Consider the following 15,794-nt stretch of genomic DNA (forward strand, 5'->3'; position numbering starts at 1 on the left):
CGCCAACTGGGGAATTTCACCCCAGTAAATATATAAAAATAGGAACTGTGGGTTCTAATGCACCAGGACAACAGATTTAAATCTAAAAACTCAAATTTATTAAACACAAAACTTTAAAATGGAGACATAAGCTGCTAGTAGCCCCCTCTGATCACTATCAGCCGAGGGTCCTGCATGTCATTATAAAAACAACCTGTTAAACATCAGAAACAAAAGTGGAACCAGACAAGATAGTAGGGCATCCAGGGATGCCGGAGCATAATCCGGCTCACAGCACCCAGCCAACCTATCTGTCAGTGAATGAAGCCTCCTGAAGGAGGAAGTGAGCTGCAGCCAGACGCCAAACTCCCGGACAATGGAGAAGACAGTCTGACCCGACGCCAAGCAAATGCAGGAGCCGAGATAGAGAGGGAGAGAGACAGTCCACCTGATAAAGGCAGAACCAATACAGGCTGTCCCAGCCACAGCCAGCAAACCGCCACACTTCAGACTAAATTAAGCTGCTGCCACAGGAGACCTTTGGTAACCACCACACCAATGACTTTGTCCATCAGAAGCCGCCGTGTGCAGTCATTGAGAAGGGTCGTACAACCAGAAATGAAATTCCTCCGGTTCAAGGTTTTTCAATTTATTCTGAAAAGTCTGCAATCCACTGTTAGTCACTACCTAACATCCTAGTGACGTATTTGAATGTGTTTTTTTCAGGCTAAAAATGTCAGAGTATCTCTATTACCACCTACAGGGCTAGACATGAAAATGAATTAAATAAGTCCTGGCAGGGACTTTTCGTTGTGGGTGTTTGTTCCCACCGTTTGGTTTCCACGCAATTTTAGGTTTACAGCCATGGCTGCCAGAAGAAGTGAATCAAGTGGGGCATGTAGGAAAAGAATAAGTGACACTCCAGATAGAATGAACGCACAATTTAGCCGTATTATAAAGGAAGACCGTGCTGCAGAAGAGACCTCATTTCTCCATAGGTTAACAATTTTGCTGGTGTGTCTCTGGACAATACAACAACTTGGACATAAAAGTTGTACATACGCAAGTAGCATAAGCAGCTTGGTGTAGGTTATAAGTTGTGCCACCCAAGCGGTACAGCTGCTGGTAGCATACATGCTATCTTGGATCTCATTAAATTGTGAATGTTGTATAAGACACTAAGAACCATGCTACTGCTGCAGTGTCTAACTAATAAACTACTTCTCATTTAATGCAGTCCCCCTTTTAAAGAGGTATGCACCACTAAGTCTTATGTACATCTTTACATACTTTTAAAGACAGGCAAGGGTTTTTGTTGTCGAACAACTGCTTTACAAATGTGATGTAATGTTACCAAACATTGCTTGGTAATCTGACTGCATATGGGTACCAAGTGAGGCTGCTCCTTTTTTTAACAGCAGTGTAACAAACTGGCTCTTTCTATTGCCTTCAGCGTTTTGAAGAGTTCCGTCAAGTGGGTGAAGAACGTGATCGGTAACACCGACATGGGAGAGCCGTGAGTCAGCAGGTGACATTCAATGTGTCCGTCTTAAGGACTCATACACTCACCATGTATCGATCTCACAGGAGTAAGCCATCACTTTAAGATATCCCAGTTTTTTCAATTGTGATGTTTTTTTGTTTTGTTTTTTGTCTAATCTGTTATACAGTAACTAACATTTATTCACAGATGCCACGGCTGAGTGTAGGGTTGTTGTCCCTTTGGGTCTCAACCAGGAAGAATTTCGACAGGCTCTGCGAGAATCCATTCCTGATATACCACTGCAGTTTGATCTGGGCAGAGACAGATTGTGCCATTGGTGGAGCGGACACCCAGCGATATAAGAGCCAGAAACACCCTGGGCTGCTCTAATATGTATCTGGGTCCAAAGGTATTTCATGTTACAGTTGTCAGGGTTTGGCTTGCTTGCGACAATAGTCTTTCTTAGGTTATTGTATGTTGACCAGTTTTTCAAATGGTTTACTTTAAAATCCTGACATTCAGTGTAGTGATTCATAGATTACTGATGCAAGAGGAACTGCACCTAATCAATCTGTCAACCATGAAATAGCAAGGTAACTTCATATATGATCTTTCACAAATGAACTAGCATTAAGTCATATATATTCGGTCTTTTTTTTGTTTAAATATATATTTATTCTTGCAGCGCTGAAGCAGACCACATTCCACAAACAAGCTTGGGTAGCCATCATCATCCAAATCCAGAGGTTGACAGGTGAGTAGGACTTTTTTTGTTTACCCCTCCTTTGTCCTTGTAGGTGAGTAGTTTCTTTTACAAGTATATCAATTTTCAGTCATATGTAGAGGATGTGCAGAGATGCCTCCAAGCTTTTGAGCTCTTTTAAAATAACTGTGGGCAAGTGTTGACTGTACATAACCCAGAGGAGAAACCTTGCGTATCCCATTATCACACTCAACAGTAGCCATTCAGGGGTTGCTACCTTCCACATTCGTGACAAATGGATAAAATGAAATTCCAATCGCGCTGAAACAGTTAGAACAGGGATCTCCAAATCTGGTCCTTAAGGGCCTCTGTCCTTTAGGTATTGAATGTTTTCATACTGCAACACACCACAGCTTGCCAGTTAATGATCCATTAATTTGAATCAGGTGTGTTACTGCAAGGACACATCCAATACCTGCTGGATTTGAGGACCAGATTTGGAGATCCCTAAATTAGAGTAACGCACAACACATTAGGCCAAGGGAAAGCATCATGAGAAATTATAAACTGGCTTAGTTTAGCTTTGGTTGTTGCATACAGAGCTGGCCAAGTGATACCCAGTATGGTGGCTCCCAGGGCTTGGCTTTTTAGTTGGGGCATTTCTGCATATCCGCTATACACCACTAAAATCTTTCTTTTCATGCAAAACTCTAGCTGTCCCAAATACCCACACATTTGGTGATGATGGGCATCGTCCCCCAATTTCAGAGGTTGACAGGTAAAAAGTTTTTTTTTCCTTCTGTCCAATTTCTCATATAAATTCATTTATTCATCTGATATCTGTGTCAAATGGCACAGGAGGAAGTATGACGTTGACATTAAAAACCTAAAAAATGGTCTGATTTATGGACAGCAGAACGTCTGTTTCCAGGATTAACATTTGTTACTGAAATAAAAGAAAATTTTAAAGGCAGAATTTGTACGATTTTCTATAGAAATTGTTGTCAAAAATAACTCAAACCATTTTTAGACAGTTAAAAAACATGTCGTTCGCCATCATTCCATATGTGATATTTTATTAAATTACACAGTTATTGAATGTATTTTAACTTTTTATGATGCCAAAAGTTGTAGTACCCTTTTCCACCAGTAGAGTGATTATAAGCCAATTTATAGTAGAGTGACTCTGATCTACAGCTCAGATAGCGATTCCAGTTTCTCCGCCTTCTCTCTGCAACTGGGGATGACATGCGGACTTCCTCCCAAGGAACTGTGCTTCTATAATATAAAATGCCTATAGGCAGCATACCAGTACTGGTGGTTGTCATTCCCAGGCTCCCTGGCCTGGCCAAGTGCTGTCACATCCTCCCGATACTGCCTATGTATTCTAAGATACTCTTCATCAAGGCAATATTGTGTGAAATGTGGTAGCTTGCTGATGTAATTATCTGGTGTCTGACCATAGCAGATCCTCTCCCTGTCAGTTGGCATCTCCCTGCATAATCCACAGGTACAACAGGATATTCCTGGGAATCCAGCTGCCTCTGAGACACTGGAATTGCTCTGTTGCAACAGAAGAACATAAAAACATCATGCCTGGTTGCCTTTTGGGGAGCTGTGATGCGAGGCTTCTTAGGTCCTCGGCGTTTATGTCATTAAAAGTTTCTGCAAAGTATACTGCCACCTGGTGTTGGAAAGAATCGCCTTGAAAAATGACTAATTTTGACTTTCAATAGAAATACAGTGTGTTGCAATGTGTTGCAGGGTGCACGGGAATATAAATGTTGAAAATTGTGTCAGGTATGGAGAAGTAGTGACACAATGAATTAATTAAATATATCATTCAATAATTAAATGTCATTAAATAATTAAAATGATAATTAAATACATAAATGTGTTATTAAATGTATCATTAATATATTTAAAAGTGACAATTTAATAAATACATCATTAGATAATTATTTAAATGTGTCATTAAATAATTAAAATGATAATTAAATACACTAATGTGTTATTAAATGTATCATTAATTCATTAAAATACAAATGAATATATGTAAAAACATAATTATTTCACTATTTAATTAATTATTTCACTAATTATTTCATGGTCCTGTGTTGCAGTGCATCATGAATTTACTTTATCAGTCAACCTGGCCAATCAAACTCAGTGGGTGGGGCTAACCGAGCACATGTAGCGAGGAAAACAGAGACTTTATTGAAGTTGTTGGACTTATTGCTTCACTTTTCGACCAAAATATTGACCCCAGAGTGACTGCAAGTTTAGAGGAAGTACTCCACCCCTTCTCTGGTACCATGATACAACAAGCAGAACACACAGGGATAACTGGAGAACATTTATTTGGACTTGTGGAAAGGGCAACCAATCAGGAGTCAGGATCTGTCCACTGTGTTTGATGGGCCAGGCTGACAGATAAAAATAAATTCATGATGCTCTGCCACTGCCATAATCATGAATTTATTTTGCAAATGTTCTCAAGATAATGGATCAATGCCAAGCTGGTGAACACATTCCAATACACTGTGTGGTGTTATTCCTCTACGTTGGTTCGATACTCTATTAAAGAAACCCATAGAACAAACTTTTATTAACGACCGCAGAATATCGGGCAGTATGTGACGTGAAGGAGCTGCTGAGAGAAGAAGCGGATGTAATTGTGGAAGCTCTAAACAGAACTTCTACTTGGTGCTCCAGAACTGCTGTCGGGTCAAACTCCTAACGTCCGGTCCCTGTGTGTTCTGCTTGTCAAACCTGTCTTAGGTTATTCTACAGAGCCTACAGAATCTGAAAAATATAATTTGTGATTTGTGAAACCTTTGTGAACCCACTTTTTGTTCATCACATAACGCTTAATCATTATCTGATCACTATGACCATGCCACCTCCAGCAAGCAAACAGTACGGTTAAGTTTGAGTACATTTATTTTTCAGGCCGTGTTTGGTGAGAAGCAGCCCCACTTTGAATTTACACAAAAGTGGGTTCCAATATTGTTTGATGACCAACAGTTGGACAGGATAGTTAAGTACCTGACAGGCTTCCTTCATAACTGTGAAAAAATCTCAAGTCTCCACCATGCTGTCCTATGACAAGCTTAAATACATCCTTGTTGTGATGTTGCCAGAGGTAAGTCAATAGGTGCCTTTTAAAATGTAGAAGTATGAGCATAATAACACTGACAATAATATGGATGCATAATCGGGATATGATACCTGTAACAAAGGTGACAGTAAAGGCCTTGGAAGAAATAAGGAACATGACAACAAAAGACGCAGTGGCAGAGGTTGATCATGGACCACTGGATGAGAGGCTAGTGAAACATTTAAATGTCCTTTAAAAAATAGCCCAAAATCTCTGTCAAAAAATATGATTTCTTTTTCTAGTGAAATGGAGGCCATGGAGATGGCAATAAGGAATGACATGGAGAGACGTGGGCTTGTGTAAAAACGATCCAATAAAGGTTTCTTAAATCAGATTCACCTGTGTTTTTCAGATTCTGTAGGCTCTGTAGAATATTCTCAGACAGGTTTGACCTGACTCAGTGTGACATTTTAACATCTGGACCAGGTATAGTGAGTGAAAACGGCAGAAAAATGAGTGAAATCTGCCTTTATTGCATTTTCACAAATCAGAAAAAGGTTTTACAAATCACAAATTATATTTTTCAGATTCTGTAGGCTCTGTAGAATAATCTAAGACAGGTTTGACGGCATTGAGTATCAATAAAACGGAGGGTTAACAGAGAAATACAGTCTGACTTAAGGGTCCCTTAAAATTTCTCTTAACTAGCGAATCTGAAGCTGCGAATCGGAAGCTCACTTCAGCCTCGTTTTCCATGCTACATGCGCTGGGTTAGCCCCGCCCACTGACTTTGATGGGCCAGGTTGACAGATCAAATAAATTCATGACGCACTGCAAACACAGGACAATGAAATAATGAAATAGTGAAATAATGAATTAAATAGTGAAATTATTATATGTTTTTAGATTCATTTGTATTTTAATAAATTAATGATACATTTAATAACACATTAATGTATTTAATTATCATTTTAATTATTTAATGACACATTTAAGTAATTATTTAATTATATATTTAATTCTAGGGCTTAGCGGCCACATACGTGGACAGCACTTTTTAGCTGTAGTGTTGTAAATTCGTATGAGGGGACTTTCACTGCCATCTAGTGGTGGCAGAAGAGTATTACACACTATCAATGAATTTAGAAATGGCGGCCAGTACACAACAAGATTCAAGTGGTCCCTCCATACAAAAACGTCGACCAGGTAAGAAGTCTCGTAATATTTTATGGTTTATTCTGAGTTAGATATTAATAAAAGTGTTGTACATTTGTCATGAAATGCTAATTTGAAGAAAAAAATGTTAATAAAACAACCTACTACGTCGCTATATATGAGGCACACATACGTGTACATATGGACTAAAGCTCCTCAAAACAGCTAATATGCTAGTAAACATGCACACGTAGAATAAATGTCGAATAAAAAAACATTATCTCTGGTGCAGCTAAAAATCTCTACGTTGTCCCAATTAAATAAATACCAATTAAATAACTAAATATATATATTAATCAGTTGGACTGAAAATGTTAGTAAAAATGCAATATGCTAGTAAAAATATGTGAGTTAGCTTACAGCTAACTCTGATGCAGCTAAAAAGCTGTACATTGTCCCATTAAATTAAATTATGAATAAATAATGCAAAGATGCATACTAACTACATAGAAAAATGACATAGATTTTTAATTTATGTTTTTATTTCCAGAGCGTTTTTCTGTGCAAAGAGCATTGGAGCTATTTTGGTCAATGGATGGGGAAAACTCAGATTTGGACTTGTCTGATAACAGTAATCCCATCCTGGGATCATCAGAAGTTTCCTGCTGAAGATGGAAAGTTGTGCGTAGTAAAGTGGTATGACAACAAACCAGTACTGATGATGTCTGTTGTTCACGGTGTACAGCCGGAAGACACCTGCCAGCACTGGGACAAGAAATTGAAACATGTCACTGTCTTGCGACCAAGCATTGTACGTGAGTACAACATGAAGATGGGTGGTGTTGATTTGATGGATAAAATGATTAGTTACTATCACATGAGTACCCGTACCAAGAAGTGGACATTGCGGATGGTAATGCACTTCACAGATCTGGCTTTAGCCATCAGCTGGCTACTCTACCGAAAAGACCATGCAATATCTGCTGGCCCAAAGACAAGACCCATCCAGTTCCTTCAGTTCCGTATGGAAGCGACTAAGATCCTCTTGGCCCAGCATCACGGTGCAGATGCAGAACTTTCAGATCAGTCAGAGAAAGATTCAAATCAGGGGATCAAACGTACTGTGATGGAGTTGCCCCATGTCTCGGTCCGCAGAAGAGCCAATGCCCACCTCCCAGAGATGATCAGCCTGAAGAATGCGATGCGCTGCAGACAACCAGGATGCAACGGAAGAACCCGAGTCCGTTGTGTGACCTGCAAAGTGTTCTTGTGCTTGCAAACCGAGCGCAACTGCTACTCAGCCTTTCACTCATAGGTGATTACAGTGATTCCCAAGGTGTGTACATGTTCCTACAGTGATTGTAGCCTTTCACATATCTTTTTCATTACATTACTAATGCATAGTTTCACAAGCCATATTGTAATTGCAAATGTCCAAATGTGGGAAAATGTTTTTTTCATTTTGTTTACTTATTTTCAGGCTAATGTAACAGTGACAGTCACAAATTGCTTTGAATTTTTGTTTTCTATATTGTTACAGGCATACAGTGTCATCCTGAAACTGATCCAGTAGTTTAAATGTTCAGAATGGGCAAAAATGCTATTTTTTTATGTTGTTTTTTTTTCTCTGATAATCAAAACATGTTAAAAAATTTGGTATTTGTGTTCTTAATACATACAAAAGCAGCCAGGAAAAAACTGCTGTGTTCAAGGTGGAAATAAAGAGTTTTTTCCCTCTATTATCCAAAGTTGACCTAATTGTGTTTTATGGAAATTCAGAACATTAGTCCATATATGTGGACACCATTTTTCTATAATAGTACATCACTATATGAAGCTTGGTTTTTATTCTAATTGGGTTAAAACAAGCCAAAATAGCAAAGAGAAAAAAAAATGAATGTGAAAAAACTGCTTGGGCCTTAAGAGGTTAAATAATTATTTAATTAATTACTTGTGTCACTTTTATTGAATAAATGATACAATTAATAACTAATTTATTTAATTATCATTTTAATTATTTAATGACACATTTAAGTAATTATTTAATGATTTATTTAATTAATTATTGTGTCACTTTACCTTCTCCATAGTCAGACTTACAACATGTTATTTGTTACTTTTTGGTGTCTGTGTGTGTGTTTTTAAGTAATTTAGGGATGACTTCTACACGCAATCTGACCTGTCCAACATGGAGGACACTCTAATGGACTCCCTGGATGACGATGAGTCTAATGTTTGTGTTCAAGGCCTATTTGCCAATTTGTTTTCATTTGCTGTATTCATGAACATAACAAAAATTCTTTTTCAGGATGACGTTGAACTTTCTACAGCACTGAAAGACTTCCAGGTCTCCAATTTGGCTGATGAGATGTCTTTTACAGTGATTGCACGACGCAGACATATATTAAAGAGTGCAGTAATGGCATTAGCAAAGCCCTACTTTGCGTGGAACAAGGTGCCTAAGATAGAATTTGTGGGGGAAATGGCAGATGATTATGGTGGGCCAAGAAGAGAGTTTTTCCGGCAAGATGTCTCTGTAAACAATCAATTTTAAATTAAAAATTTTTCACTTTTTTTTTAAATCAGCTTTATATAATTGGTCTTTTTTTTCCTGCAGTCTACTCATGATTGACTTCCAGACCTCCACCCAACAGGGCACACACACGTGAAGCAAATGACCAAATTGAGTTTATGCACCGACTTGTTTCTGTGTGGCGTTCAATGTTTGAATGAAAAGTTGAGCACAAGTTGTACAGAGGTTAACTGATGCAAATGTTTTTAGTCTTATGCAGATTTTACTATTGTTATTGACACCGTTATTAAAAATGATTGATTGTAGTTGTGTAGTTCATAGTGATATTTTTTTATTGCTGTTATATCACTACTATTAATGTCATAACTGTTTTGTTAATTCGTTTTTGTACATAGTCCATGTTTTAATGATCTTGTGGGCATTGCTGCCATTAAAAATGTTTCCATCAGTTCGTCCTACCAAAGTGATGTTTCAGTGGTTTTTGTAATGGATAATTTACAAAAATGTCTTTAAAACATATACAATCGAAGTGAAAATTACTCAGCATTATTTCTTATGTTGGCACACCGGTTTGACGATGAGTCAAATGAAGAGTGTGTGATTGTCTGCAGCAGTGATGCAATCCTGAGCGGAAATGGCAGACACGTCAGCTGATGGATCATGGAGGAACCTGAAGATGACTGTAGGCCAATGTCAAGTAAGGATCTTGTCAACAGCCATAATCTAAAATCATTGATCAGCGTCAGATTCATTAAACACATCCGAATCATACAGTTTGAACGTGAACATGATCCATCTTTTCTCATTATTTAATGGGCATTATAGAAAATGATAAGCCCAATTTGGCTTTGTAAGAGCCATTATCTTCGTGTGGGGCTTGTTGAAACATCACAGGGCATGTAATATCAATGGATCGTTCTGGGTGGTGCTTGAAGATGATTTTGGACAGTCCATGTCCAAATGCTGAGCTGGAGCTAAAGAGGGGAGTCGCTTCGTCTCGTCAGCCCTTCACTGAATCAGGTTTGCCCATCAGCAGAAACTTTTAAACACAAATTTTCAGTAGGCTCACAACAAACAAAAAAAAAAAACACAGTCCTTGAGCCGAATGTTTGTCCTTTTTAGGCATTAGCCAAGTCAACCTTTTCTTTTAGTTCAGTTCCTTTCCTTCCCGTGGGTGTGAGTTGTTACCACTTTGCTGGTTAAGCCTTCAGAATGAGGACCTTCAGACAAGGGTTTGGCTCAGTTCTGGGTACAGGGTCGCCATCTCCATCCAGAGAACATCAGACATCCATGAATCCTATTCGCAGTTTCATTAACCATCAGAAAAAAACCTAGCCTGCCCAACAATAATGGTATTATTGTAATTCTCACATAGATAATTGAATTTCTCCTTTTATCATTTTTAAATTAACCATGAAATTATGATTAAATATCCTTAACCAATTATTGATTTTCAAACAATCTTTTAGCTTTTGTAAAGCATAACTTGAAATAAAACAAAAATATTTTCCTTCAAAGTCAAGGGATAATAATAAGCCCTATTTGGTTACTATTTTCAGCATTACAGAGGATTTTCTGTAAGCGCTCACATAGTAAATGAAAATAAATGCATTTAACATCGAATAAACATTACATTTGACCAAAAAAAAATGGTTAAAAATAATAATAATAATATTAATCAAAATTGCTTCATTAAACTAGTACAAACTTAAATCCCAGTTGACCAAACTGCACCTCAACCAGAAATAGCATTTCCAGTACTTTCACACAATAAAAATTCACCCGCGATTAGCATTAGCATGAAGCTAATGTCAACATAGTGCTAGCATGTTTTCTCTAACACACACGTGGTTTCAACTCACCAAGATGAGGTTTCAGCACAAACACAGCAAGCCACACAGCCACACACTCTAGCTTGTATTCCCTTTTACTTAGTACAATAAACATCTCAAATTAGCTATGGACGATGCAAACATTTGTTTACAATTATTTTGCAGAAAACTCACCAAGATGACCCATAAAGTTTGGCTCAGACCGTCTACGTCCTGCCTCGTTCATTCTCAGAGTACAAAAAGCCGCTAAGCCAGTGCGTGATTCAGTGCTTGGATGGCGACTAACTCTTAACAAATTAGAAGGTCATTATCACACAACATAAGAACAGGAAAATAAAGGATTACATTTCCTTTTTTCAAAATAAAAGTGTACTATGGTAATATACCAATAAAAGGAAAAGAAAAGAAGTCGTTTTTTTCTACTGGCTTACACTGCATTTAGGGAAAGGACAAAGTTTTGTTCAGATTTACCAATCATAAAAATGGTGATGATAAACACACTCTTTGTCATTGAACGTAAAATATATAACAACATTGAGTGTAGTTCCATTTCAGTGCAAAGAATACATACAAAGAATTTAAGAAAATTGTAAGCAAATTCAACTGACTCATTTCAAGATTTAATGTTGCAGATAACGACATTTTGTTGGAGAGTCAACATTGCGTAGCATTAAATTACAAATGTGCAATAAAAAGCAATTCAGTGTTGGCACCGATTTAAAAAGACTCGGTGATACTACAACTGACAGAGGACATATCTAAAAGATATACACATCCATGTAAAGTCATATGAAATAATGCAACAATGACAAAACAGACTAAGTCACAGTTATGAAAGCTCTAGTGTTGAGATGTGGTTATTGTGTCCATGGTTGGGGGCGCAGAAGTAAAAAAGAAAAATAAAGGGTAAAAACCGATAAAATGTATTAAAAGTGTATATAGTGTGTGTATATGTATATATATATACACACACACACACACACACACACACACACACACAACATATATATATATATATATATAGTATTATTTTATATGTGTTACAACCCAACTTCTAGGGGTATGTGGAAGGGCGTAACAAAGAAAATAAATGCGATGCGGACTGCTGGTAAAAGGTGTAACCAAGCACATTTTATTTGTACAAGTGTGGAACAGAGAGGAAACCTGTAACAAAAGAAACAACCAGGTGTTGGGTTTAGCAGAACTGCTGAAATAAATATACAAAACATATACCAGAACCCACTGAGTGCAAACCACGAAATGACTAAACTCAGTGAGGAAATTAAACCAAACAGAAAACAGCAGTTCCATAAACTAATGTGACCATTGTCACAAACAAAACCCTAAACTAGCCCAACACCAAAACAAAATTAAACACAATGGCAGAAAACAAACTGGAGTGTAGCAAGGCCTGAAACGAACTGAGTGTATTACAAAAAGGTACGTCTAAACTAAACGGACTATTCTACCGTTCCCCCACGGGGAACACACGAGCAACCAGGAATTGTCCTGCTGCACACAACTGAATAGTCCAACATAAAACAGACGACCAAGTAGCACAGCGGACACCCAGTAGACCAAGCTACCAATTCTGCCAAGCTCGGAGACGAAGCTACCTGCGCTAACCAGCCTCGCTCCTACACAGTGAACACAGTCACTAACGTGAGGGGAAGCAGCCTGTGCCAATCCGGCTTCCCCTCCCGACTGAGCACTGCAGAAGCCTTTTCTGTCCTGGCTTCCACAGAACTGCAGCCTGGTTGGCCGAACGTGCAGCCAATCAGAGGGGAGGAGACAGGGGTGCGTTGGAGCCAGCCACTCCAAGCAGAGCTCTGAGCCAGGCAATTACCTGCAGAACGAGCCGCAGCTGCCTGCAATAAGCAGCGGCCGTAACATATGAGAACAATATTGAACACTATATCTATTGCATGTTAGTGAAGGCAAAGCAAATTCATTTGAAAACTCTACAGCTCTGGGATATGTACATTTTTTTACTTTGAGAGACCGGTAGGCTACCGCCTGCTTTTGGAACAGACGGTGTGTTGGGTGGGATTTGTTTTTCATGATGCTGCGGGTGTTTTAGAGGCAGCATGACCTGGACATGATCTGGTCCTCTAAAGAGGGCACAGTTAAAGATCCTCTGTGCTGTGTTGATGATCGTCTGGTGACCTGCTTTTTTTGTGGTGTGCAGCTGAAAAACCACACAGGGATGTAGAATGTTAATATACTTTCCATGGAACATCAGTAGAATTAGACACCTGCAACTCCTTGGTCAAGCCACCGTTTAGGATCTGCAGGAAACGAAATTGCTACTTTCTTCATTATGTTGTGGTTGTTGTTATTATCATCTCACTACCTTAACTGACAAAAAGCAGGTTGGCTACAGTAAAGGATATAGTGGGCATGAATACTAAAAAATCCATAAACTGTGTGAAATGTGCAACGTGTGAGTGCAAATCTCTCTCTGTACACATACACACACACACACACATATATGTATATATATATATATATATATATGTATATATATATATATATAAAATAATTGTCCCCTCGGTCTCTCATCCATCCAAGCTCTGGTCCTCTACCAGAGGCCTGGGAGCTTGAGGGTTCTGCGCAGTATCTTTGCTGTTCCTACTGCCCTGAGTGCTCCGATGACCACGGGCACCACTGTTGCCTTCATTTTCCAGGCCTTCTCAAGTTCTTCTTTCAGGCCTTGGTATTTCTCCAGTTTCTCATGTTCCTTTTTCCTGACGTTGCAATCGCTTGGTATTGTGATGTCAACCACAAAGGCTTCCTCTGCTGTTTGTCCATCACCATAATGTCCAGCTGGTTTGCCATTACCATTTTGTCGGTCTGAATCTGGAAGCCCCACAGGAGCTTAGCTCGGTTATTCTCTACCACCTTCGGGGGTGTTTCCCACCTTGACCTCGGGGGTTTCCAGTCTGTACTCCGCACAGATGTTCCTGTACACTATACCAGCCACTTGGTTATGACGCTCCTTGTAAGCTTTCCCTGCCAGCATCTTACACCCTGCAGTTATGTGCTGGATTGTCTCAGGGGCCTCTTTGCACAGTCTACACCTGGGGTCTTGTCTTGTATTGTAGATCTGGGCCTCTATTGCTCTGGTGCTCAAGGCCTGCTCCTGTGTAGCTATGATCAGTGCCTCTGTGCTGTCTTTCAGTCCAGCCCTTTCTAGCCATTGGTAGGATTTCTCGATATCAGCCACTTCAGTTATGTGTCGGTGGTACATTCCATGGAGGGGCTTTTCCTCCCATGATGGTTCCTCCATCACCTCATGATCTATTTTCCACTGCCTGAGACATTCACCGAGCACTCCGTCCTTTGAGGCCATCTTCCTGATGTATTCAAGGATGTTGGATGTTTCATCCTGGATAGACACTCACTAGTCCTCTGCCTCCTTTCTTGCGCTTAGTGTACAGTCTCCGGTTGCTGGATTTGGGGTGGAACCCTCCATGCATGGTCAGGAGCTTTCGTGTTTTCACATCTGTGGTCTGAATCTCTTCCTTTGGGCAGCTTATTATTCCCGCAGGGTATCTGGTGACCGGCAGGGCATAGCTGTTAATTGCCCGGACCTTGTTCTTGCCATTGAGCTGACTCCTTAGGACTTGCCTTACTCGTATTTGGCTGCGGCTGCTTTTCTTGTGGCCTGTTCAAGGTTGCCATTTGCTTGTGGGATTCCAAGGTACTTGTAGCTGTCCTCAATGTCTACTATTCTGCTGTCTGGGAGTGAGACCCCTTCTGTATGGACTACCTTCCCTGTCTTTGTCACCATCCGCCCACACTTCTCAAGTCCGAATGATATTCCGATGTAATTGCTGTAGATCCTGGTTGTGTAGATCAGTGAGTCAATGTCTCGCTCGCTCTTGGCGTACAGCTTGATGTCATCCATGTAGAGGAGGTGACTGATGGTCGACCCATTCCTGAGTTGGTATCCATAGCCAGTCTTGGTGATTATTTGGCTGACGGGGTTCAGACCTATGCAGAACAGCACAGGGGACAGATAGTTGGATGGAACTGTTCCCTTCAGGGGATCCTTCTGGATCAGGATTGTCCGGCCTTCAGTTATCCATTCAGGATGGGTCCCATCCTTTAGCAGCTGGGTCATTTGTGCTCCCAGGTGCTCATGGAGTGCAGTTAGCTTCTTCAGCCAGTAGGTGTGAACCATGTCAGCCCCTGGTGCTGTCCAGTTTTTCATACCTGAGACTCTTTGTTGAATGTCTGCCACTGTGATGGTTACTGGTTCTTGTTCAGGGAGGTTGCTGTGGTCTGCTTTTAGATCCATCACTGTGCACCGCTGTTGTGCGATGCCTCCTTCTCCCATGTGCCTTTCCAGTATTGTTCAGTCTCCAGCCTTGGCGGGTCTGCCCTGTTGTTATTACCCTGCCACTGAGAGTACACTTTAGCTGGTTGAGTTGAGAACAGCCAGTTTATTCGCCTTGCTTCAATTTCTCTTGTGTACCTCTTTAGGCGGGTGGCCAAGGCTTGGAGTCATTGTTTGGCAGTTACTATTGCTTCAGGTATGGGCATCTGGCTGAACCTTCTGGATACCTGTTTTTTCATTGCACGTTTCTGGAGCTCTGAGTTGGCTCACTTCTCTCAGAGCTGCCTTGATTTTAGCCTCCAGCCTCCTCTTCCATGGTGGATATGTATCTTTATGGTTGCTCTTTGGTTGATAGCCAAGCACCTCTGACTAGGGTTATTGGAGTACTGGTGTTGTCTGCTCTTAGTCTTCACTGATGGGATGATCACGGTTCAATTTCAGTGGCAGGTCAAAAATATGGCTGGGATAATTATAATATAACAAAACGTTGTTTTTTGCGCGTGTTGTACTTGCATAAAACGCCGTATTTAACGCGTGTTAAAGTGCCATAAAACGGCGTTTCATTGTCAACGTTTCATTGTCAACGTGCTATTTAAGTGGCGAATTTTGACAACTTTGGCTTGCCATAATGTCTCGTCATGTGACGTGCTACGGTTCCACGGTGATT

General features: G+C 39.9%; 2 long non-coding RNA genes across 2 annotated transcripts; one reads left to right on the forward strand and one right to left on the reverse strand.

Moving 5' to 3' along the window:
• Window positions 1–217: 217 nt before the first annotated feature.
• On the forward strand, window positions 218–1,777 carry LOC121651494. Its single transcript, XR_006012442.1, has 3 exons — window positions 218–795; window positions 834–1,568; window positions 1,670–1,777. It is a non-coding gene; the product is annotated as an uncharacterized LOC121651494 (long non-coding RNA).
• Window positions 1,778–10,039: 8,262 nt separating this feature from the next.
• Window positions 10,040–11,019, reverse strand: LOC121651537. Its single transcript, XR_006012447.1, has 3 exons — window positions 10,960–11,019; window positions 10,816–10,883; window positions 10,040–10,289 (listed from the first exon to the last, which is right to left on the reverse strand). It is a non-coding gene; the product is annotated as an uncharacterized LOC121651537 (long non-coding RNA).
• Between the last annotated feature and the right edge of the window lie 4,775 nt (window positions 11,020–15,794).

The sequence above is a fragment of the Melanotaenia boesemani genome, chromosome 13 (genome assembly GCF_017639745.1).
Source record: "Melanotaenia boesemani isolate fMelBoe1 chromosome 13, fMelBoe1.pri, whole genome shotgun sequence".
In the NCBI taxonomy this organism is placed as follows: domain Eukaryota; kingdom Metazoa; phylum Chordata; class Actinopteri; order Atheriniformes; family Melanotaeniidae; genus Melanotaenia; species Melanotaenia boesemani.